Source organism: Crocodylus porosus, unplaced genomic scaffold, assembly GCF_001723895.1.
Source record: "Crocodylus porosus isolate Cpor-Errol unplaced genomic scaffold, CroPor_comp1, whole genome shotgun sequence".
NCBI classification, from domain to species: Eukaryota; Metazoa; Chordata; order Crocodylia; family Crocodylidae; genus Crocodylus; species Crocodylus porosus.
In genome coordinates, this window is record NW_017728917.1 from 32,518,129 (window position 1) to 32,541,149 (window position 23,021).

Here is a 23,021-nt window from a genome sequence, read left to right on the forward strand (position 1 = left end):
TCCCACAAGATGTCCAGGTAATTGAAGTCACCCATGACAACCATGGTCCTGGAGCATGCGGCATCAGCCAGTTCCCGGGTGAACTCCTGGTCAAGCTCTTGACTTTGGGTGAGAGGTCTGTAGTAGACTCCCACCATTGTGTGTCCCCTGTGCTGTGTTCCCCTTGGATTTTAACCCAGATGGTCTCCAGTTGTCCACTCTGGTCACCAACATCAGCTTGCAGGGACACGTAGCTTAGTTTAGTTTAAAGCCTGGTGGGGCAGGTCAGCCAGTTTGGCTGAGAAGAGCCTCTGCCCCAGTGGAGAGAGGTGGAGGACTTCTCTTCCCAGCAGCTCGTTGCCTCTCTCAGCAAAGAGCGGGCTGTGGTCATGCAAGCCAAAACCTTCCCTATGACATCAGCACCGCAGTCTTTGGTTAACTACCTGGATCCTCCTCTCCCTCCTCAGCCCATACCCTGAGACTGGGAGGCTCAAAGAGAACACCACCTGTGCCCCCAGACCCTTTAGCCCCACTCCCAAATCCCTGTAGCACCTCATGACCTGGCTGGGAGTGCTCCGATCCATGTCATTGGTGCCCACATGAATAAGGAGCATGGGATTGTGGTCTGTGGGCTGGAGGAGCTTAGGAATCTTCTCTGCAATGTCTCAGATGCAAGCCCCTGGGAAGCAGCAGACTTCCCAGGCTAAGGGGTCAGGGAGGCAGATTACCCCCCTCAGTCCCCCTCAGGATGGAGTCTCCCACAACAAAGACTTCATGTTTTGTCTTGGGGAGAGCAGGGGTGGTAGCTGCAGTTGGGCCTGTGTTCCCTGCAAGAGCTGGCAACTTAACAGGCTCTGCTGGGGCTTCAAGAGGTTCATACCTGTTGCTAAGCTCTGGTGGGGCAGGAGCCTTGGTGCAGTGGGCCTTAGGGCCCTTGACCACTGTGGTCCATGCCCCTGACTGGACAGAATGGGGGGTCCCGGAGTCTTCCCTTGTCCTGGAGGGAGACTGTGGTCTACCCTCCGGCTCCCAGGGGAGAAGGGCCTGGCAGTAGGAGTCAATCTGCTGCTCACAGTCCCTGATGGCATGCAGTCTCTGGACTGTGGCCTGGAGCTCCTCCATCTGGCACACCAGAGACCCCAGTAGGGAGCAGACCCCACAAGGGGAGTTAGCCATGCTCCCCAGTCCCAGAGCCTGAAAAACGGAGAGGCAGCCCCCGCAGCCAAGAGCCAGGGGCTCCGTCTACGTGGAGCCTAGAGCTCTGTCTGGGTGGCCGCCTCCGAGGCATTTTATTTTATAAGGCCAGATCCCAATCCACCTATTGGGCTTTCTAAGTAGATTGGATACATAAGTGCAATTCTATTGTACCTTTTTCAAGTCTTGGAAAATCCCTTAATGCATTTACTTTTGTAACACATTATCATCTGAAACTTAATTGAGTCACAAAAAACCAGCAAGGAGTAGGGTACCCATTTTCATATTAACTCTTCTTTAAGAATTCAAAATGGTTTGACTAGAATGTCACTTAGGGCTGTGTCCCCACAGGTAGGGATGTGCACTTGAAGTGGCACAAATAGTTTGTGCCAGAGTGCACACACCTTCACAGGTGCTTTATTGCGGGACATATTGTCCCACTGTGGGCAAACTGCCCTTGCCCAGCTCCTCTCAGCAGGCAGGAGCAGCTGGCACACAAATGGAAGATAGAGATGCTCTTGCCCACAGCATGTGCTGCACCACTTTTTTTTCCTGGTTTTTTTGTTTGTTTGTTTGTTTGTTTTTGCTACTGGGAAGTCCCAGTGGCAAATTTTGCTGCAGTGTTGGGCATGTTTTAGCATTCCATGCACATGGCTTGTGGTTCCATAAATTGATTTCTTTTGCCACAAACTGCATACCCCTATTCATCTGGATGTGACCTAGGTATCTAAGTTCCCCTATACACCTAACAGGTGAAATAGAATCTAACCTTTATTTTCAAATTATTCACATTTTCCTATTTTAGATCAGACATGCTACTAGGCAAGGCTTTGGAATAGAGTTGGAGTTGCACAGCCACAAATTGAAGCTGAAGTTTTGGAGAAGTAATAGTCTACAACCCCTTTTTTTTTTTTTTTTTTTTAAAAAGGGCTTCTAACTGTTAGTGCTTTACACAGACAACCTTTAATTCAGTTGTACACTCTACATTTTGAAAAGAAACTGGTGCTATAATGACTTACTCTTTACAAGTGATATGGCAGTGACAAATGTTCACTGTAACATTACCCGATGTCAGTGCACAAGCCAATAAAGCTTTGTCCTGCATTGTTACTGTGACATACCTCTTATTTTCAATTCAGTGCACAACCTATCCTATACCATTAGTTACAACTGACACCTTATTTCATTTTTTTTGCTCATATCTCATTGAGAAGTAATCAGCCTCTAGGGCTTCTTATAGATGCTTAAAAAAAAATAAAAAACAGACCAACAACCCAAAAACAGTGCTTTACTTTAAACTCGAAGCGCTCCTGCCCAAAGACCAGTGCACACCTAGAAGAGGCGGCACATTAGTTGGACCCAGCTCACCAAATGACCGCATAGGTCAGGCACTTTAGTGCGGCTTTTATTGAATAGCTGATTGAATCTGCTTCCGATAAAAGCACCAAAAGGCCTCACTGAAGCACCTGATATATACAGACATTGCAGAGCCAGGTCAAAATAATGTGCTGCTTCTTAAGATAAAGCACTTTATTTTATTTTATTTTTTAATGTCTGGAAGCAGCCTAGTACTTGAATCTTAATTATTGGAGCCATTGTTAAATATACAGAAAGCCAATAGCTGTTTTAGCAGTTTTTATACTTTATGGATGGCTTAATTTTTCTAATCCAAGTAACCAGCTTGAGTGATATTAAATAGATTATTGGGAAAATATTTAGTGTTAAGAAACAGATCCATACTTGGTGTACTCACTGAAAAGTCAGAGTTGGCTAAGAGGTGAGTAGTCTATACACAAGCCCTAACACTAACTGGGCATTAGAGGTATGCAAAACAGGCCACATTTGGGTTGAATCCAAATCCAAATCAAATTGGGGGTGTAATAGTAACAGCTTTGCTAAGAGCAAGAGTTTTGCATGCTAATTCTATAGTAGGCTGGTGAAGTGGCACATAGCCTCCTGCTGTGCGAGCGTGACTGAACTATAAACCTAGCTAGTAGAATGTTGTAAGACAGTGAAATGTGGTAAACACCAGGTGTGCTGGATCACAACTCATTCCCAAATTTCTAGCGTTATCTCGAGCTAAGGATTTGGTTGTTTATTTCAGACTATATAAACTGTACATTTTAAAGTTACGATGGGTTCTTCAGCTCTGGCAAGAGTTCTGACTTGGCGGAGCCCCGGTGCAGGCAATCACATCCCCAGGATCGGAACACCTTGGGGCCAGAGGAACCATGTGGGGTGGCTGCTGCTGCCTAAGGCTGATGTGAGGTGAGCGTCTTCTCTGCTCTGTTCTATCGCCCGTCTCTGCGAGTATTCTTAAATAAAGCTTTGCAAGGGCTAAAACAACTGTGAGTATGTCCTTTGTTCAAGCGTGGGGAATCTTCTGAACCCAGTAGTTCATTCTAAGAGCGATTCAATTCATTGATTCGGATCACTGTCCTGATTTGATTCTGCTGAATCTGAATTTCAAGATTCAATGCCAATTCAAAGAATCAACAATTTGACCATAGACACAGCTTTAAATGTTTTTTCTACATATCTCGAGGTACCAGGCATGGCTCATGAACACTGAGATGCTGGGGTGGATGGAGTGTCTCACAGGAGTGTGGGGGGTGGAGGTGGAGGAAGGGGGCTCTGCATGCTCAGCAGCTGACCTGGAAGTGAACTGGAAGTACTTCAGGTCCACTTCCGGATCCGTTGTTAAGCGTGAGAGGGACTTCTCTCCTCCCTCTGCACCCTGCAGCCCCCTGGCTTGGTGATCGACAGCAGGGGGACCCCCAGTGCCCTCCCAGACTCAGAAGGCACCAGTTGCTGAGCTGGGGGGGGGGGAGGGAGTGGGCTTGTGTGCTCTGCGGAGGACCTGGAAATGAATCGGAAGTGCTTCTGGTCCACTTCTGGGTCCACTGCTGAGTGTGCTGAGGACTCCCCAGTGCTCCAATGGGAAACTCCATCTGCCCCAGCATCGTAGTATTCATGAGCTGCCTGGTATCTTGAGGTATGTAGAGAAAACATTTAAAGCTGTGTCTGTGTCATGGAATCTCTGAATCAATTTGGAGGGTTCTGATTCAATTCAGAATTTCAGAGTTTCATAGTTGGTAGCGTAAGAAGGGAGCTGAGCAGATCATCAAGTCCGACCCCCTGCTATGGGCAGGAAAGAATGCTGGGGTCAAATGACCCCGGCAAGGTATCTATCTAACCTGCTTTTGAAGACCCCCAGGGTAGGAGTGAACACCACTTCTCTTGGAAGTTGGTTCCAGATCCTAGCCGCCCTGACCATGAAGTAGCGCCTCCTGATATCTAGCCCCAATCTACTCTTAGTCAATTTATGGCTGTTATTCCTTGTTACTCCCAGTAGTGCTCAGGGGAACAGGGACTCTCCCAATGCCTGCTGGTCTCCCTTGGCCAGTTTATAGACAGCCACCAGATCCCCTCTCAGCCCTCTCTTGTGGAGGCTGAACAGGTTCAGGTCTTGTAGCCTTTCCACATAGGGCTTGCCCTACTGACCCCGATCATGTGAGTGGCCCTCTTCTGGACCTTCTTGATGTTGTCCGCATCCCTCCTAAAGTGCAGCATCCAGAACTGGATGCAATACTCCAACTGTGGCCTGACCAGTGCCGCATAGAGGGGGAGGATCACCTCCTTGGACCTGTTCACGATGCATCTGTGGATGCATGACAAGGTGTGATTAGCCTTCCTGACTGCATCCCCACATTGGCAGCCCATGTTCATCTTCAAGTCTATAATGACTCCAAGATCCTTTTCTGCCTCTGTGCTGATGCAAGGGGAGTTCCCCAGCCTGTAGGTATGCTGCTGGTTCCTTCTCCCTAAGTGCAGCACCCTGCACTTGTCAGTATTGAATCCCATCTTATTCTCATCCACCCACCCCTGTAACCTGTCTAGATCCAATTGAGGCCTGTCCCTGCCTTCCAGCCTGCCCTCTTCTCCCCGCATCTTAGGTGTCATCCACAAATTTGAACAAGGTGCTTTTCACCCCCTCGTCCAAGTCGCTGATGAAGATGTTGAACAGTGCGGACCCAAGAACTGACCCCTGGGGGACCCCATTGCCCACATCCCTCCAGGTCGAAAATGACCCACTACTCTCTGGGTGTGGCCCTCCAGCCAATTGGCAACCCATCTGACTGTGTAGGCATTGACACCAAAAATCTTCTAATTTTTAATGAGAATGGGGTGAGAGACAGTGTCAAAAGCCTTCCTGAAGTCCAGAAAGACTACGTCCACTGCGACACCTGCATCCAAGGATTTTGTGACCTGGTCATAGAAGGCCACCAGGTTGGTCTGACAGGACCTGCTGCTAATGAACCTGTGTTGGTTTCCCCTAAGCATACACTCCCCTGCTTGCCCCTCACAGATGTGTACGTAGATAATTTTCCCAAAGAGCTTCCCCAGGACTGAGGTAAGACTAACTGGCTTATAGTTTCCTGGATCCTCCTTCCTCCCTTTTTGAAAATGGGGACCACATTGGCCCTTTTCCAGTCCTCTGGCACCTCACCAGAGCACCACGAGTGCTTGTAAAGCTGTGGCAGGGATCCAGCAATGACCTCTGCTAATTTCCTCAGCACTCTGTGGTTGAGATCATCAGGACCTGCTGATTTGAACACGTTCAGTCCCTCCAAAAGTTCCCTGACTAGGTCATCACTGACTCTGGGCCTGGCTGCGCCTCCCCTGGGACCATCAGGGATCCCAGTGGCGGGGATGATCTGGTCCCTGCTCAGAAAAATGGAGGCAAAGAAATTGTTAAATAGGTTAGCTTTGTCATCTGGTGAGACCACCAGATTTCCAAGCGTGTCCTGCAGAGGCCCCACATTACCCGGAACCTTCTTTTTACCCCCTGTGTATTTAAAAAAGAATTACTTGTTATCCTTGATCTGGGTCACTAGTGCCAGTTCCGTCTCTGCCTTAGCCTTCCTAACATTCCCCTTACAATCCTGAGCAATGGAGGTATAGTCCTCCCTTGTGATGGCCCCTCCCTTCTATTGGGTGAGATTAAAGGGTCTCCTGATTCTACTCAGATTTGGGGATTCGGCCACCAAATTGGGCCAAATCAAATCAGCAACCAAAGCTTTGCACAGCCCTACTGGGCATGTCTACACCTTCATTAATGTGTCTTAGATACTGAGTATTTAATTTAGTACTTGCTTAATGAAATACTAACTAAATGTGAAGTAACTAGAGTTACTGCGCAGTAGCACCAGCATGTGGTTTTTTTCATGACACTTTTTGCACATTAACCTAAATAACACTGCACAGTAGGCTACTGGCATAGGTTTTAACTGCCACACTACTGTGCAGTGTTATTAGGCTAATGCACAGTAAGTGTCTCATGTAGTACCACCCAGTGGGTGTTTCTCACAGGCAAGCTTTATAAAACTGCTCAAGTGATATTTACAATAAGAAATTGATTCAAATGGCCAAATACAAGTACAATTCTGAATGCATTTGAACCTCAAATTTTTATTTAGACAGATCTGTAGTCAATATCACCATTTCAAAATTCAGTATTAAGTTCTGCTTAACAAAAGACAAGAAGGATTAGACCTATTAGTAGGATATGTAGTCACATATGCATAATGACCTTCAAACCCATGGTAATGAACATTATGAAGCCCACACTTTTCTTTAAATATAGCAAGCTACATAAGCTTCAGACCTTTGTAAAATCTTTAAACAGTACAGTGTGCATGTGTGTGTGGCAGGGGGTGGTGGAAATGGAGGTACAACTATACCAGGCACCCAAGCTTGGACCCACCCCTCTCCCAAAAAAAAATCACATAATTCTATGCTTTTTGTTTCCAAAATGAGAACTGGGGGGACAGGATGCTATCAGGATATATCACGCCCCCATGTTTCTCTTATAAGCCCTAACTCTTTGTGAGAACATTTTTAGATCTTTCATTAGGCTCAAAACCAGGTTAATAGTCTTACTTTATGGTCTTTTCAGCCAGATTTAAGCAAAAGGAACTGACCAGATATTTAAGATCAAGTGAGAACAGATTCTAAATGCATGCAAATATTATAGTTCCAAACCCAACAGACTGATAATAGCTAGAGCAGTTATTTTTAAAGTCGGGGGGGGGTGAGGGGGGAGAGATGGACATTAAAAAAAAAAGAAAAGATCACTTGGTGACTTTTTTTTTTGTAAAACTTGTTTAAAAATCTAGAGCAGCACATCTATGTTCTTTGAGTTTTATGAGCTAACAGTAAAATTAACTTGGTACTTTCCTGGTTTGCAATAGAATTATTTAAGAATAGGGATAACTGCCTAAGGAAGAAATGAATTTGCCATGAGTTTGAGCACTGAATTTTAAATTGCTTGAAATGATTAATTAAGTCACACAACTCTGCAAATCTTTGTTAAGGTGAGAATGACATTAACAAACATTTCCAAATCTATCTTTTCATAAAGGCATCTCAAACAGATGGAATACCAGACATATTATGTATATTCAAAACAAAACAGAAGCCCTATGTAAGGCAGTTGTCATAAATAAAAACAAACTCTATTTTAACATTTTGGATACCTAAAACTTGGAAAGTGTGCAATTTCTGGAAGGGAGGTTTTTTTTCAGCATCTAAAAACAAGCTTGCACATGTTTTAAAGAGGGATGGCTGCACCTTATATTGAGGCCATGAGGGTTCATCTGTGATAAAGACAAGAGTGGCAAGGTGGGAACTTCCCAACCAGCCACAGTGCTAGTCTCCCACCTGCCTCTGGGGCACGCCTCCTACCTCACTTTGTTGTTAAATAATTAGGGTCTTAATTAGGCGGGAGGCTGCCCTTTTCATGACCTGTTCTGGGCCTATGTATGCAGCTCCAACCACCCCTGTACACACCCCAAGCCCTGCAGATGTTCCTAACAGCTCTGCTCTGCCCTGAGACCAGGCCCAGCTCAGCACATTGTTAGGCATCTCAAGTTCTGCCCTATATGGGCCACACTCATACTGCCTCCTTCTCACTGAAGCCTCTCTCACTCCACCACCTCTTACATGGTCTCTCTCTTATTGCCCATTATGCCCTCACCTGGAGGGTCCTTGGGCTTGTTTCCCTGCACTCCCCACCCAGCAAATGCTCAGCCTCTGGAGCCTCTCCCACAGCCCTCATCTGAGGAAGCACTGGGCAGTTTGCAGAACACTGGACTGACTCAGGTCTCTCACCAGCAGCTGCTCTCAGTCAGAGGCTCCCGACTCACCCCATTATTTGTGGCTCCTCCTCAGGTGCCCCACCCAAATTAGCCTCTGGCCCACATGTGGCCTCAGGCACCTGAAGGCTTATCTAGACTTAACTCAGCCCCCGTGTTAGCAGGACCTACCCTCAAGCCCTCTGCTCACCAGGGCCCACTTCACACCCCTTCTTCACAGGAACTCATATCAGGCCCTGTGTTTGCAGGGCCTCACTCCTACGCCTCTCTATTTGCCCCCCCTCTCTAGGGCCTCCCAACTACTACTCTAGCGCAGGCCATTAGGTGCCCCTCTGCACCCCGCTCTATACCCCTGCCTCCAATGAGGCACATACTCTGCTCCCTAAGCTTGGGTCTGGGGTCAAACACCCCTGCAGGCTCAGGTGCCACTCACCAGCATGCCTGGCCCATCATTCTCACTCTCCAGGGTCCTGTACCTCATATGGGCTTAGGGGGCTGCAGCTGTGCCTGGCCCCATTCTCCACTGTTCAGGGTCTTGCACCCCACACGAGCTCAGGTGCCACACCAGGGTGTGCCTGGCCCTCTACTGCCACTGATGATAAATAACCCACCTGAAGTTGGGTTTGGGGTTAAGGAGCCCCTCCTCACATTTCACCCCGGATGTAACTGGCCTGGCATTTCCTGGAGGCTCCCATGCCATCTCCCTAAGCTCCTGCCCTTTCCTCCTAGTGTTACCAGAGCAGCAGCTCCACCAGGAGATGTTGTTTCCTTGGTGCCAGGCAACAAACTGCTGCCTCCAGCCCTGCTGGCTGGAAAGTTAAAATGGATGCTCAGAGCTGGGGCCATACCTGCCGGTTGCCTCTGCATGCTCTTAAAGTGCCAGACACCAAAAGTGCGCCACAGCAAGCAAGTGCATGTTTACCATCTTTCCCTTGGAATTCTACTTAAATTTCAAGTTAGATTCTGTAGGATGTATTGACTGATTTAACGTTCTGGCTGAACCCCTTTGTCCAGCATCACATTATCTGCCTGGTTTTCCTAGGTAGCACAAAACCCTATTGTGAATGATGCTTACGGTCATTTTTCATAGCTGTGAATCTCATAATAGGTCAGTTTCTATCAGATTAGGTGGAAACATGGAGGATAGATGGGGAACGCTGGGGACTGATGGTAGCATGGAAAACATTTGTATGACAAGTTGCTTTTTGAATATGCATCAGATCCTGCACTTACAGAAGACAACAGTAAAGCTCCTATGGCTTCAGTGGTGCAGGATCAAAAGGCAAGGTGTGCCTATAGCAGTGATTTCCCGGTGGCTTGGTATTTAGGCTTATAATTTTTTGTCTATTCATCATTGGAAACCTTGGCCAGATTCTGATTGTGGGAGTTAACAAGTACAGTCTGAAGGTCTGGTACCAAAACAAGTCTAGGTCCATGAAGGAAACCATGCATGACATCCGTTTAGAACTGGTGAAATTTATACTAATACTGAGGCCTGAGCACCCTTTAAATGCCATATAAGACCATGTTGTTCCCCTAAACGTGGTCACTCAGGATGTGTGTTATTTTAACAAGTAGTCTTAATTCTTAGATTTCATGCGTATTGTATTTGCACACTATTCCTTCAAAAAAGAGACCTACAGGATATGTTTTAATATCAACCACATTATTAAAAAAACTCAAAGAAAAGCCATAGTAAGCCTATGAATATGCATTGTATTAATTACCACTGTACAAATGTACACTTCTTCCACTCTCCTCCCTCCCAAGAATGGTTCTGAAAAAACTGTCACGGCATCTTAATTTTTAATGCAGCCCAATTAATGTGCTGCTCATACTTCTTAGGTGGAAAAAGCATTGCAAAACACATTTTTAAGAATCCTCAAAAATGCTTCCAATCAATATGCAGTACAGATCTCTTCAGTACAGCAGTTATATTATCTTGTGTGGCACATGCATGGTTACCAAGGCAACCAGTATCCTTCAACCAAGTCTATTATTATGGCTATTACAGGCTTTTAGAATCTCTGGTGTCCAAACCATCACTCAGAGCTGGTTGGTGCTAAGCTTCAAGTACAGATGCAAGTAGAAAAGCATAAGATACAGCAAGCTCTTCCTTGCTGACAGATAGATAGGATGAGAAGTAAAGGTGGCATGGGAAATTAAATTCAGTCAACTAGGGGGCGGTAATTCTTATATAACAATCTTAATTAAGACACACAAATGTAGCGACAGTTCATCACAGACCTTCAGTTCCAAAGATGAACCATTGTTTCAGCATATCTAATGGTGAAGAATAGCTGTAGTATTAATTATAGGAAAGCCAGAATTTTTTTGCCAACCTATTACACTGAAAAATTAATTTTTCATCACTGTAGGTACCAGATGTATGTTTATGAAAAATAACTGAAGTAAAAGTGCCAAAGTATTAGCAGAATAAAGAAAAAAATATTTAGATGTTACCTTTGTCTTTTATCCGTTAGATTAGAGGAGTTTCAGCGTGTTATAATCAAATTTATACTCTCTCCAGCATAAGCTGAACTTGGTTGATATAAACTATCCCAGGATACTCTGGAACAGCTTTCACTATCAGTAATTGCCCATATCCTTTTTTGTACTTAAGCATTTCCACATCAAAGCATTATAAGAACCTCATTATGCTCTGTACAGCTTATTACAAAGTTTCCCTTAGCCACCAAGCACGGAATTTCAGGCAGAAAATAAATAACCTAGTTTATTAAAACAGCCCTTGACAAATCAAGGAGTAAAAGTTGCTAGCTAGATGATTTATCCCAGTGCTTAAAGTATACAGTAGGTTCTGGGTTAAGTGTCAGCAGGTGGAATAATGCTTCAAAGCCTGTTGTTTGGAGTGCTCTTAAAACAAACAAACAACAAAATCACGAACTCCTCATAGAACTCCTGTCTACACTCGGAAATTTACCTAATGCTGACCAAAAAAATGTTACCGAATTTGTGTTAAATACAGTAGAACCATGGCCACATTTAACGTGAACTATATTCAGCACCATTTCAGAACCCATGGTTAAACTGAAACAGTTCTAAACACAAGCTGTCCACACAATTTGTTTTACACGTGTCATTTTCAGCACCAGTTCAGCTGTACCTGTTTTTAGTATCAGTATAAGGCCAGCATGTCAATCCTTAGAGTTGACACCACATTCAGATGAATCCACCTGCTCCCTTCCATAGGACTGGAGAAGTATTTGTAGGAGAAGGAGCCGCTGCACGAGAGAAGAAAAACTATATGGGACTCCAATGCAGAAGATTCAGAAACTCTACAGGCTTGTATGTAGGTCTGCTTGCAGAGCCACTAAATAGGGGCTCATTGTTGTGAAAAACCACTCTTTCCCCTCACATCTACAGCTGGGTTCCTAAGGACACAACTCAGCTGTTCAAATTGTAGTCATAGTCATAATTTGGGCTTCAGGCAGGTCACATCTGCCTATTGTTTCAGGTTGGCTGGCTGCAAATTTGGGAACACAGTACTAGGCTGAGGTCATTTAGAAAGTTCCCTGAATTCAAGGGCTAGAAATAAATTTAAAATTTGAATGCTACAGATGACAATATGAATGTTTTTACTCAACATCATTAAGTACACTTGCTTAACACTGAAGAAATCTAATAGAATATTCACAGTATTTATTTATGAGCTAATTTTGTTTAACTACAACATAAGAGCCTCCATTCTCACATGTACAGTTTCTGCCCACAGTTTTGTTATTTGGTCCTTCAGGTAATAGTCAAGAATCTAGTGTTAGTTTGCTAAGCCCCCAGTTTCAACAAGTCTGGTATTAAATGTTCAAGTGCTAGAAATATGTGGCAACCATTTAATTGCAAGCATCCTTTCTGCGATACTTCTGTGAGGCTACCTATCACCTGAGAATATTAGCTGTCTAAAGTTACAGTGTCTTCAAATTGTGAAGCTCCCGAATGTCCCTGAAATTCAGAAGGGAATTCAGAATTCCCTACTCATAAAAATGGCTAATTAAACCAATAGACTAACATTTGTCCAGTTACAGTATGAAAATTTAGACAAAACTTGTCCTTAAGAACTTATGGCTATATCACTGGTATATTTGGCCCTTAAATAAGGAGACAATAGGCACTTGATATGTAGACATTTGGTATGCCTACATGGCACCTACATAGTTGTGTAACTATAGCTTTTGACACTTAAACAGTTTGCAATTTTCTTTCCCTCTGTGAAAAAACAGAAAAATCACCTGCATGTGTACCTGCTGAATGGAACCAGAAGAAGGAAGCAGCAGCCATCCCACCTTTTGACTTAGTGGTCTCAAGGGACATTTTGCATATGCCCTGGGGGTGGGGTAGGCAGCTCCAAGAGCCACTCTAATTAAAGCCCCACCACATCTCATGCATCAGCACCTCTGTGTTTAAAAACAGCAGCAGGAGCACTTGAACTAAAGGGGATATACAGGAGGGTGCTGGAGTATGGCAATTCTCACACTCCAGCAGACTCAATTAATTGAGTCTGGAGTTCTGGTGTGTTGGAGCAGCCTTCACACACATATATAGACACCCAGATTACACACTTGCCCAGGCAGAAGGAGACCTAGGTTCTAGCCCTACTTCACCAAGAGGGGTTTTGATCCTACATCTCCTGTTTTCCAACAAGAAGCTCTCATCGTCAGCCAAGGCATTGCATAGACCCTACTCTGTTCTATCATACATTTAAAATTCACTGGAAAAATGGATAAATAGCATTGAATTTCCTGCCTCTTCAGAAATGGGGCCCCTACTGCTCTCCTAGTTTCATGTGAAGTTCTGGGACCAGAAGGCCGGCCAAGATCATAGATAAGTTGGACCAGTAAGGGCCACCCCAGGTAATCTAGTCAAACCCTCTCCCTAAGGCAGGATCATCCCTGTCAAAAACATCCTATACAAATCCACTGTCTAACCTCTTAGCAGACCTACACAGTCAGTCCTGACATAACACTCAAACCTGCCGCAGAAACACCTGTAACAGCCAGGATCCATTCAGAGCCTGGAGGAAAGCTAAAGGTGAGGGCCAGAAGCAGGAATTAGGGAAACAGTCAAGTGTTAGGAACAAGATGACTCAGGAAGCCAGCACCAAGCAACAAGAACAGGAAGACCAACCAAACAGCAGATGAAAAGAAAATGCATACACATTGCCCAAATGCCAAATGAGGGGCTAAGTATCTGAGAGCAGTTACCATGGTTTTCCCTGACACAGTTGTGGAATCCAGCTATTCAGTGACCATTTTATTGGCCCCACCTTGGGTTACATGTTGCTTGACTGTTACATGGATTACATAAGAACATTCTGGTCTCTACCTTCCTGAATATTCTTCGTTTTTTTATTTTTTTATTTTTTTAACCCATTAGGAAGGAGCAGAGGATAAAACACACAAAATGGGGAGGGAGTAGGTGACAATTCAGCCTTGCTGTTTTTCTCTCCAGGAACCAGCAGTTATTTTAGCTGGCAGGACACACAAAAGGGGAATAAACTGCATTTGGAAAAAGAAACATAGTAACAGTTACCAGGGTTGTGCGAAGCTTCAGGCACTGGTTTGATTCAGAGAATATTTGGCCTGATTCGGTGGCCAAATCTCCGAAGGTCCAAATCTATTCAAAGCTCTGCAAAGTTGATTTGGAAAAGATTTGGAGAGCTTCAGCGATTGGGGCAGTCCCTTCTCACTGCAGCATGGAGTTGGACCTGGACTCCATGTTGGTAAGTAGGGGGCAGGAAGGCTGGAGGAGGTGGGAAGGGACCATGGGGGGACCCCTGCCAGGCCCTGTTCCCTGCCTGCTCCCCCAGCCCCCTAGTGCCCCCGACACCTGCCCGATCTCCAAGCCCTGCCCCCATGGCTGCCCTGCCCACCCAAGCTCCCAGCTATTTTAAAAAAAACCCTAATCACTGGCTGCTGCCACCTGGTAGGGGTCAATCCCCACTGCCCCACACCATATGGGGGACTCTACCACAATCCCACTGACCCCACCCACTGTCCCAGCCCCCCACCCCCTTCATGGCTACCCTGCCTACCCCAGCTCCCGGCCCTTAAAAAAAAAGCCCCAACTCATCAGCTGTTGTAGTAGCCTTGGGGCTTCTGGCAGAGCTCTCCACACAGCGCAGGGCAGTGGAGAATCACCCCGTCACCTAGCAGCAGCCAGTGAGAGATGGGGATTTTTTTTTTAAAAGGGCCGGGAGCTGGGGTGGGCAGAAAATACATGGCAGGGCTGGGACAGCAGGCAGGGGATGGGGGCCTCATGGCAGAGCCCACCACATGGCATGGGGCAGCGGGGAATTGTCCCCCTGCCTGGCTGCAGCCAGTGAGCAAGTGAGTGTGGGGTTTTTTGTTTTTTTTTTTTAAGAGCCAGGAGCTGGGAGAGTGGGAGGGGTAGCCATTGAGAGCAGGAGAGGATGGAGCCAATTCAGAGATTCAGCAGTGGCCAAATGTCCAAATCAGATTTAGCCAAAAAAAAATAAAAATAGATTCAAGTCAGCGATTCAAATCATCGAATTGAATCACTGTCCTCCGAATCCAAAATTGAAGCAAATACTAGCCACTTCACACAAGTCTAACAGTTACCCAGAATGGCTCCTGGCTCAGCACAGCCTATTCTACACAATCCTATGCACTTGACATATTTAAGCCGCAAGAAATGTGGGCTGTGTCCCAGTGAAAGCATTTATTTATAACTTGTTATGAAGCATATTTAAAATGTTAGGTGTTCTAGTTTGGGCATTTTGATAATTATTTTAAATGAAGACAGGTTAATTAATAGTTGCTTGATATTTTACATAAATTAAGCATTATTAATCGTGAATTTATACTAGATAGAATATTAAAAGTATCTTAATCTTTTCCTCTCTTTTAAAAAACAGGAACATATTAAGTGCATAAAACACAATATCTGAGATCTTACAGAACAGAAATACTTTGAAATGTGACATCCACCTCCCAGTGTAATACACTGTTCCTGGAGGTTAGCTAATCTTATTCTTCAATTATGCAGTAATCAAAAGAATCCCGTTGGCCAATTGGTAATATTTAAATAATTTGGATTACTAAAATCTGATCCTATCTACCCCTTGCTGGTGTTTATAATATTTATGCTTCCATGATGGTACAAAGGTGCTGAACAGTTTCAGTAATATCTGTGTAGATACTCAGTACAAGAACAAGGCTTTGTGCAAATATGCCTCCCTGTGCTTTCATTGGCTTTTAATGATATTCAGAAAAAAGAAAAACAAACCAAACAGTGCCCCCTTGCTGAAGACCAAAAGTAAAGACTGGGTTTTTAATTTCAAAATAGTTATAAAACAGCCAAAGCTAGACTCTTGACTATACCAGCAACATTAGAAAAGTAAGTCAAATTACACAGTGGAAAAATAGGACTTTTGTACTTAGAAGCTTAAAAGACTTATTAGGAGGCAACCATTCCCCTGCATCACACTATTATTCCCTGGTTGACAGAAGATGAGTTAGACTGAGTCCATACTCCACTTCAATTAGAAAAATCAAGCTAGCTAATTCGCAGTCCTAGAATTCTTTTGCAAGGAAAGTGACATGCATCTATTATTCACAAAGGATCAAGTCTGAGTTCTAAAATAACGTAAATCCCTGTAGAAATATTATGAATCTGTGACAACACAAAGTGATTTATTTCTAAGTAACATAAATGCAAAATAAACATTTTTGCGTAAAGGTTTGTATCTTGGGCTCAGTTCTCTCCATTTTACTTAAGCAGAGAGGTAAAAGTTTATGGAAATTTTATTTGTACAAGGTATGAAGAATCTGCCATTATGATACAAAAAATATTATATACTTCTGTTTTCTGCCTACAAATCTACTAAAAGAAAGATGGATGCATCTGGAAAAGTATGCTTACTTTTATAATGTCATTTGCTTAGGAAGCTTCATTCTGAACTGTATTTTTGCATGTGATTGAAAATGTAAACCAGAAAGGGAGGTTCTCTACCACACTATTTTTACTGTTTTAGTTTTGTCACATGATTTTATGGAGAGAGATTTCAATATTAATATTAAATTAATAAATGTAATTTAAATCTTTACATTTTCTATTACATATCTTTTTAATTTAAATTTTCCTTACTTTTTTTTAAAGCAATATCCCTTCCTTCTTTTCTTTTCAAAAGAAATAAAAGTAAAAGTTTAACGAGATTTAGTGTTATTTGTAATCACTCTTAATGGAAAATATTGAGCTTAATTTAAAAGTTAAAATCACAAGTTTGATTATGAAATATTTAAACTTTTATGAATATATCCATCTATTTTAATTACTTTTTTAAAATAAAAAAAATATATCAGGGTTAAGTTTAATTAACAATAGTTGCAAATTTCAAGTACGTAAATAAATGTCTAATTTTTATTAATAAAAAAGAAATGAAAGAAATATCCTGATGTCCTTTGAATTTGTTGTCCAAGAATGGAAACTCTTTTTTCAGAAGTAATTCAGTGCCTGAAAACATGGAATTTGGGAGTCACGTCAAAGTATGGTATGGTTTCAGTTTGTTTATCCGATGCATGCATGAGTATCAGCTGTACATCTGAGTTGTTATATGAGAAAGTCAAGTCTCCCATTTATAGATGTTGAAGTATATACTGAAAGTAGGTTGGCTGGTACAGTACATTTGCCTTTCACCTGAACTTAATATCTTCTACACCTTCTGGACTTCCAAATAAGATTAAACTTCATGGATTTTGTCTTGCAACATTGACAATTATCCAATAGGAAAGAAGCTTCCTGATCATTGTTTCTCATGTTTAAGTTGATGACAGCAGCAACATAAAGAAAATTAAATTTAAATTGTCTGAATATGCTGAGCCTGTCACCCTGGGAAAAATCCCAAATTCACTTAAAAATCCCATTACTAAAGCTAATGTAGTTACAACAGCTACTGTCAGTGCAAATGACAGCACTATTGTGTCCCTGGTTTGCAGACCAGAAATCAGTCATGGCAAACGTGGTCGTGGCAAACGTGGTCATTTTCATGAGCTTGTGTGCTTGCCTCTGTTAAATAATTGTTCAGATATTAGGAAATTAAGTGTGCACAACCCCATTTTTCCCCTGTGAAATAATAGATGCTGTGAAATTCAAAACATCCCATTGTTCATACTACAATGTATAATTCTGCATAGTCCAAATACTTTGTATTCATGAATTTGGAGGGACAGTGACATTGTTTAATGATTTATAACCACACATAGACAGAGATCAAATCATATTTGCATTTCTAAAATAAATTTGCCTGATCGATGTCAGACTTTTGTTCACTTCAGAAGGTGGTTTATCTGGTCCCTCATCTTACCTTATAATTATATCTGAAAAATTTTTCTCTCTAAAGCATGGCTCAATTTTACGATAAAAGTGAACCACTAACAATATCTTGAAGAATTTTCATGTTTCACGATGATTTCCTGTAGACTAAAAAAATGGAAAAATACTGAAAAGCCATCAGCATTTCATGAATACCAACAACCTATTTCGTGTTTAATTTGATTTTCATTTAGCAACCAATACAAAAATGGAAAACCAGTATGAAAATTGCTAGTTAATCTTATATTTTTGTCTCCCTGGAGTTTATCCTAATGCTTTAGAGTTAGCAGAAAAGAATACTTTAATAATTATGATTTTTTACTAAGTGAATGCACCAAATTTGATTTTTAATCATCAGACAAGAACTCAGCTATAATAACAGCTGCTTTGCATGCAGCTCTGCTTTACAGCAGTTTGGCTTTTTACATAATATAACATAAAAGCAGCACACATCATCTGACACTATTACAACATTTCAGTGACATAAGATTTTGTTGCTTTATTTTTTGTTTACTTTAGCCATTGCAACAACTGATCTTGTCTTTCCAAAATGAATTCTGTTACAATAAGGGCATTTTTTCCACTGTCCTCCTCTATCTGGCCAAATCTGTGCAATGACCTCTTGTTCAAGAAGGTCATATTGCAGTATCAGTCATCAGGCTAAAGGGATGCTCTTTTAATAGTGAGCATTCAAGATAGGTTCTGAGATGTTTGGCTTTCTACATTTTATATAACCTTGTATGTCCCTGTGTTACAGCACAACCATATAAATGTCATATATGATTATTTAAAATTCAGTCAAAAGACATGGATGTTTCACTGAGTCCAAACCTATCTTTTGTTTTCAGTGTACAATGTAGACATGAATTGGAACAATCTCAGCAAGTAGCAAATTCTGAGAAAAGGATGAAAAACAACTGCCACACAATATTATCAAATCAGGACTCTCCCTAGCGAGAAATTTATATGGGTTGTTCCTATTCCAACCATTCTAAAATAGGTTTAAAGCTCATGGCAACTTGTCACTGCATGCAAGATGTTTGGTACAAAGATTTATTTAGAAATTTCTGATTTATAAATCACTGAACTCATGCTTAAATTGCTATTCAGTTGTTCTTAACACAAATGATATAGACTGCAGATACATTTCTGTCTCTCACTAATAGGTTACTCTTGCCAATTCAACTCCGTGCCAACTCTTCTATTGAGATTATACTGTCCACTATTAAATTAAAGACTACTTTTGAAATACATTTCCGTCAAGCCATAATATTAAGCAATTTGTGGTTGCCTTTAAGAATCAAGGATTAGAGCCGTAATCAGAATTCCCCTGGAAGGTAAATAATAGCAGTGGGCTTCTCATCAAACCCAAACATAGATGTTACAACATCTATAACAAGATAAATACTAACATAGCTTGTTACACCCTCTTTTATCCTGTGCATTTCTTGTATAAAAAAAAAAGATAACACACATTCAGGCACAAAGAAAACGAAACCGTACCAGTTTATTAAGAACACCTTGCTTAAGAACGTCTATAAAAATAATTTTGAAATTCAAGTATCTTCTCACATACCAAACAATTTAAGATAGAGTCTTTTAAAATATGAGTTGCATATGATTTATTATATTAATTGTGAAAAAAAATCCTAAAAGCAAGGTCTATGAACCGTCAGCATGTGTTCACCACCCCAATAATGATATTTCTTTTAAAAAGCTTGCTTTAGAGCAATAAATATAATCAGAATATGCACTGGAAAATATTGTACCTTCAGCTTCAGGAAAAAACAAAACAAAACAAAGTGTCCTATAAGGATTTAAACAGTTATATTATTTTTAAAAATTGACTACTGTCGCAATTGCAAAATTCAAATTGTAATGCAATTTGTAAAACATTTAAAGTGTTTAGGACGGTCACTGGTGGTGGACCACTTGGTGAACTAAATTCCATTATGCTTACAATATTAAAATTCTAGAGCATTAATAAAAAAAAATAGCTGAAGTTCAACTGGGTTAATTAGATTATACCACTGTCAGATGTTTATATGGAAAAGCAATATAGATGTTAGGTTAATATGTTGGTTTGATTAGTATTTCAAGTATGGGAAGAAGTGGGGCAGGTGGGGATCATTTACTGTTTTTACATAGTTGTATTGGTTTGTTTTACACTTCTGCTTGACAGTCACCATTTTCAAACCCAGATACCTAAACTTAGGATTTTAAGTACATAGATGGATGTGTAAAAAGTAGTTTGATTTCCAGAAATCCAAGTAAAAAATACCTTTGAAATCAGATCACCTTTATTTAGCAGTCTACATTTGATCTTAGGAGCACCAGGTCTGAAAAGGTTGGCTGATGTCATCATTTCATCTCTAGATATGTTCTTCCATTTGAAGTTAATTGCCAAAGTCCTCAGATTTAGTAAGGGTGAGAACAATTCACTGTCCCCTTAATATGCCATGTTGTCTTCCAATGGGGAATGCCTTTTTTAAACTGGAACTTAGTGTTTTTCACTGGAACGCACCTGGCAGGTCAAGAAATCCCCTGAGGAGAAAGAGGAACTTTAAAGAGATAGGACGTATATCAAAACTCATTATTCTTCCTTTATGAGGCTCAATGTAGTGAAAGAATGTGATGATGTCATTCTGACAATCTATGTTGGGATTAGAAATTCATAGTTTCTTATCAAGTGAAGTAGGCTATTAGGGAACTAAGAATGCACTGGAAAAAATTATGACCTGGTACATTTGTTGTGTAGTAAGTTCCACCCCACCCCCCAAGTTTCCTGGACTTCATAAGACACGTAGTAGCATTAGTTTACTTGTTGTTTCTAATACTAAGTATATTAAAGAAATTTTTCATGCACCTTAATTCAGCCCAATTTTATACTGACCTGCTTTTTAAGGAAAAATGAGGATTCGTATCCGTTTCCTCCATAATATTGTATTCCTCCTCCTCCCTTTTCTTCTTCTATTTTTCCCTTTTACCTTATTGTGGTATAGAACTAACACTCCAAAATATTTTTTCCCTTCAAAGAAAAAAAGCTAGCAAGCTAACATTTAAAAAGTATTCATATTTCTGAAGTTAAGTGGTCTTAAGTACAAAAGCAAAAATATACAGTAGAAAGTAAAAGTAAGTCACATCCATTCTGATGAAATAACCTAGGAATATCTAATTTTAAGTTTCTGTTATCTACAGAAATTCTAAGATACTGTTTTCTCTTTTGAAAAAGAAAAAAAAAGTTTGGGGGTGGGGGGGAGAGAGACTTTGCACATGAAAAAGAAATTAGTCATGCTCTTACTGGTGACTATTTAAGGCATCTGAAAAGGATTAGATGCTCAGAATCTGTGCCTGACCTGATTTTTAAAAAAAATTCAGTCGTATCTGTTGAGAGTATAAATTGAAAGAAATTCTAAGTCAAATGCTATCATAACTCTTTAAATACATTATTAACAAGCTGTAAACATAGAACAACAGGCTATTACTTTATATTTGCAAATCAATGTTTGGGGTGTTTTCTAGACCAACACAAACTCAAAAACACATTCTTTTCAATTGACTTTTCCTCTTCTGTAAATAGCATTGTTTATTAAGGGTGATAAAATGAAAAATGCCTTTACATGACAAAATGTAACATCAGCTTATCTGGCGTTTAATTGGAATGAGAATTGCATATTTTCCTGATCAAAATAAAACACAGACAGTCCAAGAACTCTCTCTTACTCTGAAAAACCTCTGCTTTTCATTTATGTTCAAAGAATTTTCTTTATAAAAACTTTAATACACCTATTAGTTAAACAGATCTAAGCAGCAATTCTGTTCATTTGTATGAAAGAAATGTAAAATAGAAGTAAACCTGTTTTTACAGCCAAGGAAAGACAGTATGCAAATTATGCACCAGAAACACCCTTATAGATATACACCAATTTAGAAGAAAATCTGTCACTCTACATATTCATACATGAATATAAATAACTCTTTTCTGATATAAACACTATCAACTGAAGACAATTTCAACAGAATGAATAATTCCTCTTTAAAATCTAGATACAGACTACTGTTTCTATGTGATGTCAAATCTGAGCCATTCCCATAGTGTCTTATTTGAAATAAATATGTTCCTGTAATATTTTCTACATCTTGATGCATCGTATAGAGAAGAACATACAAACCTCTAATATTTGCTCATCCAATGCCACCTTCCCATCCTTTCCTAAATCATAAAGAAACTAATGAAACAAAAATGAATGGACAATGGGGAGTATCAAAAGCACTGACATCCATTCCTTCAAACAGGTGAGCAACCACAAGTGATGTAAACAGGAGCTCTTTAGCACAAGATTCAGCTGTTGGTTTAGTAGTTCAAGTGAAGAGTTTAATGTTATGGGTCTTAATCTCCACAGTCTCCCCAGCTCAGCGGAGCAGAATGATGTCCAGTTACTAAAAAGCAGCATTTCATTTGGTGAATGGCAAAACGACATACAGGACGATGTGGGTCGGTTCTTACCAAGGACTAAAGGTTACCTGGAACTAACTCCAAAACTTTCAGGTAAAATCAGGTTAGGCTGGAGTTAAGCACCCCAAATCAGCCCCACGCTGGGGAAAGTACAGACGAGCATTAGGTACACGTTTGTTCGGTGACCTTCATTACTAAAGCTCTCGGTTTCCAGGTGCATCCCCGGCGCCTGGGTCACTGCTGACACCAGCGGGGAGAAGGCAGCGTGACGGGAGACAAAGCCGGGCGCACGCGGGAAATGCTCCGCCATCGGCTCCGCGGACGAAGGCACGGGTCAGGCTGCTCGCTCGTCCTGACTTGCCCTGCCCTGAGACAGCGCGCCCGCGCGCGCAGAGGAGCCGCCAGAAGATCCCGCAGCCCTGTCCGTGAGCCGGGCTTCCCCGCAAGAGCCGACATAAACCGCACCTCCAGAAAGAGCCGCCGGAGCGTGCCTCAGTTTCCGTACCCGGCTCGGGCGCCCTCGGGGACAGGCAGCTTCCCCGAGCGGCGTCCTGCTACCGGCAGCTTTTGGGAGCGCGGGGGAGACGGACGAAGCCCGTCTCACCCCCTTCCCGCCGGCCGCCACAGGTGAGGGCGCGCGGAGCCACGTCCCGCTGCCGCTAACCCCAGCCGCTGGCACCTACCTGCCGCGCCGCCGCCGCCCGCCGTTGTGCCCGAGCCGGCCTGCGCTGCCCTCCCTGCTTGCTCCACAGGGTCATTTAAAGATCGGCACCGGCTGCTCAGCGGCTGAACCGCACTACGTCCCGGCCGCCTTGCTCCGCGCCGCCGCCGCCAGCAGTGGATGGAGCGGGCTGCCCCGCCCCGCTGCTGGCCGGGGCGGGGCCAGCCCG

The 23,021-nt window shown here is 42.3% G+C and overlaps 1 protein-coding gene across 1 annotated transcript in view; it reads right to left on the reverse strand.

Annotated features, from left to right (window-relative positions):
- The window catches only part of SLC6A1 (solute carrier family 6 member 1), a 148,312-nt gene extending 125,332 nt beyond the window's left edge, over positions 1 to 22,980 (reverse strand). The window contains exon 1 of the mRNA XM_019537040.1: positions 22,815 to 22,980. The gene's annotated coding sequence lies outside the window, so the exon portion shown is untranslated. The remainder of the gene's footprint in view (positions 1 to 22,814) is intronic.
- Positions 22,981 to 23,021: the final 41 nt, after the last annotated feature.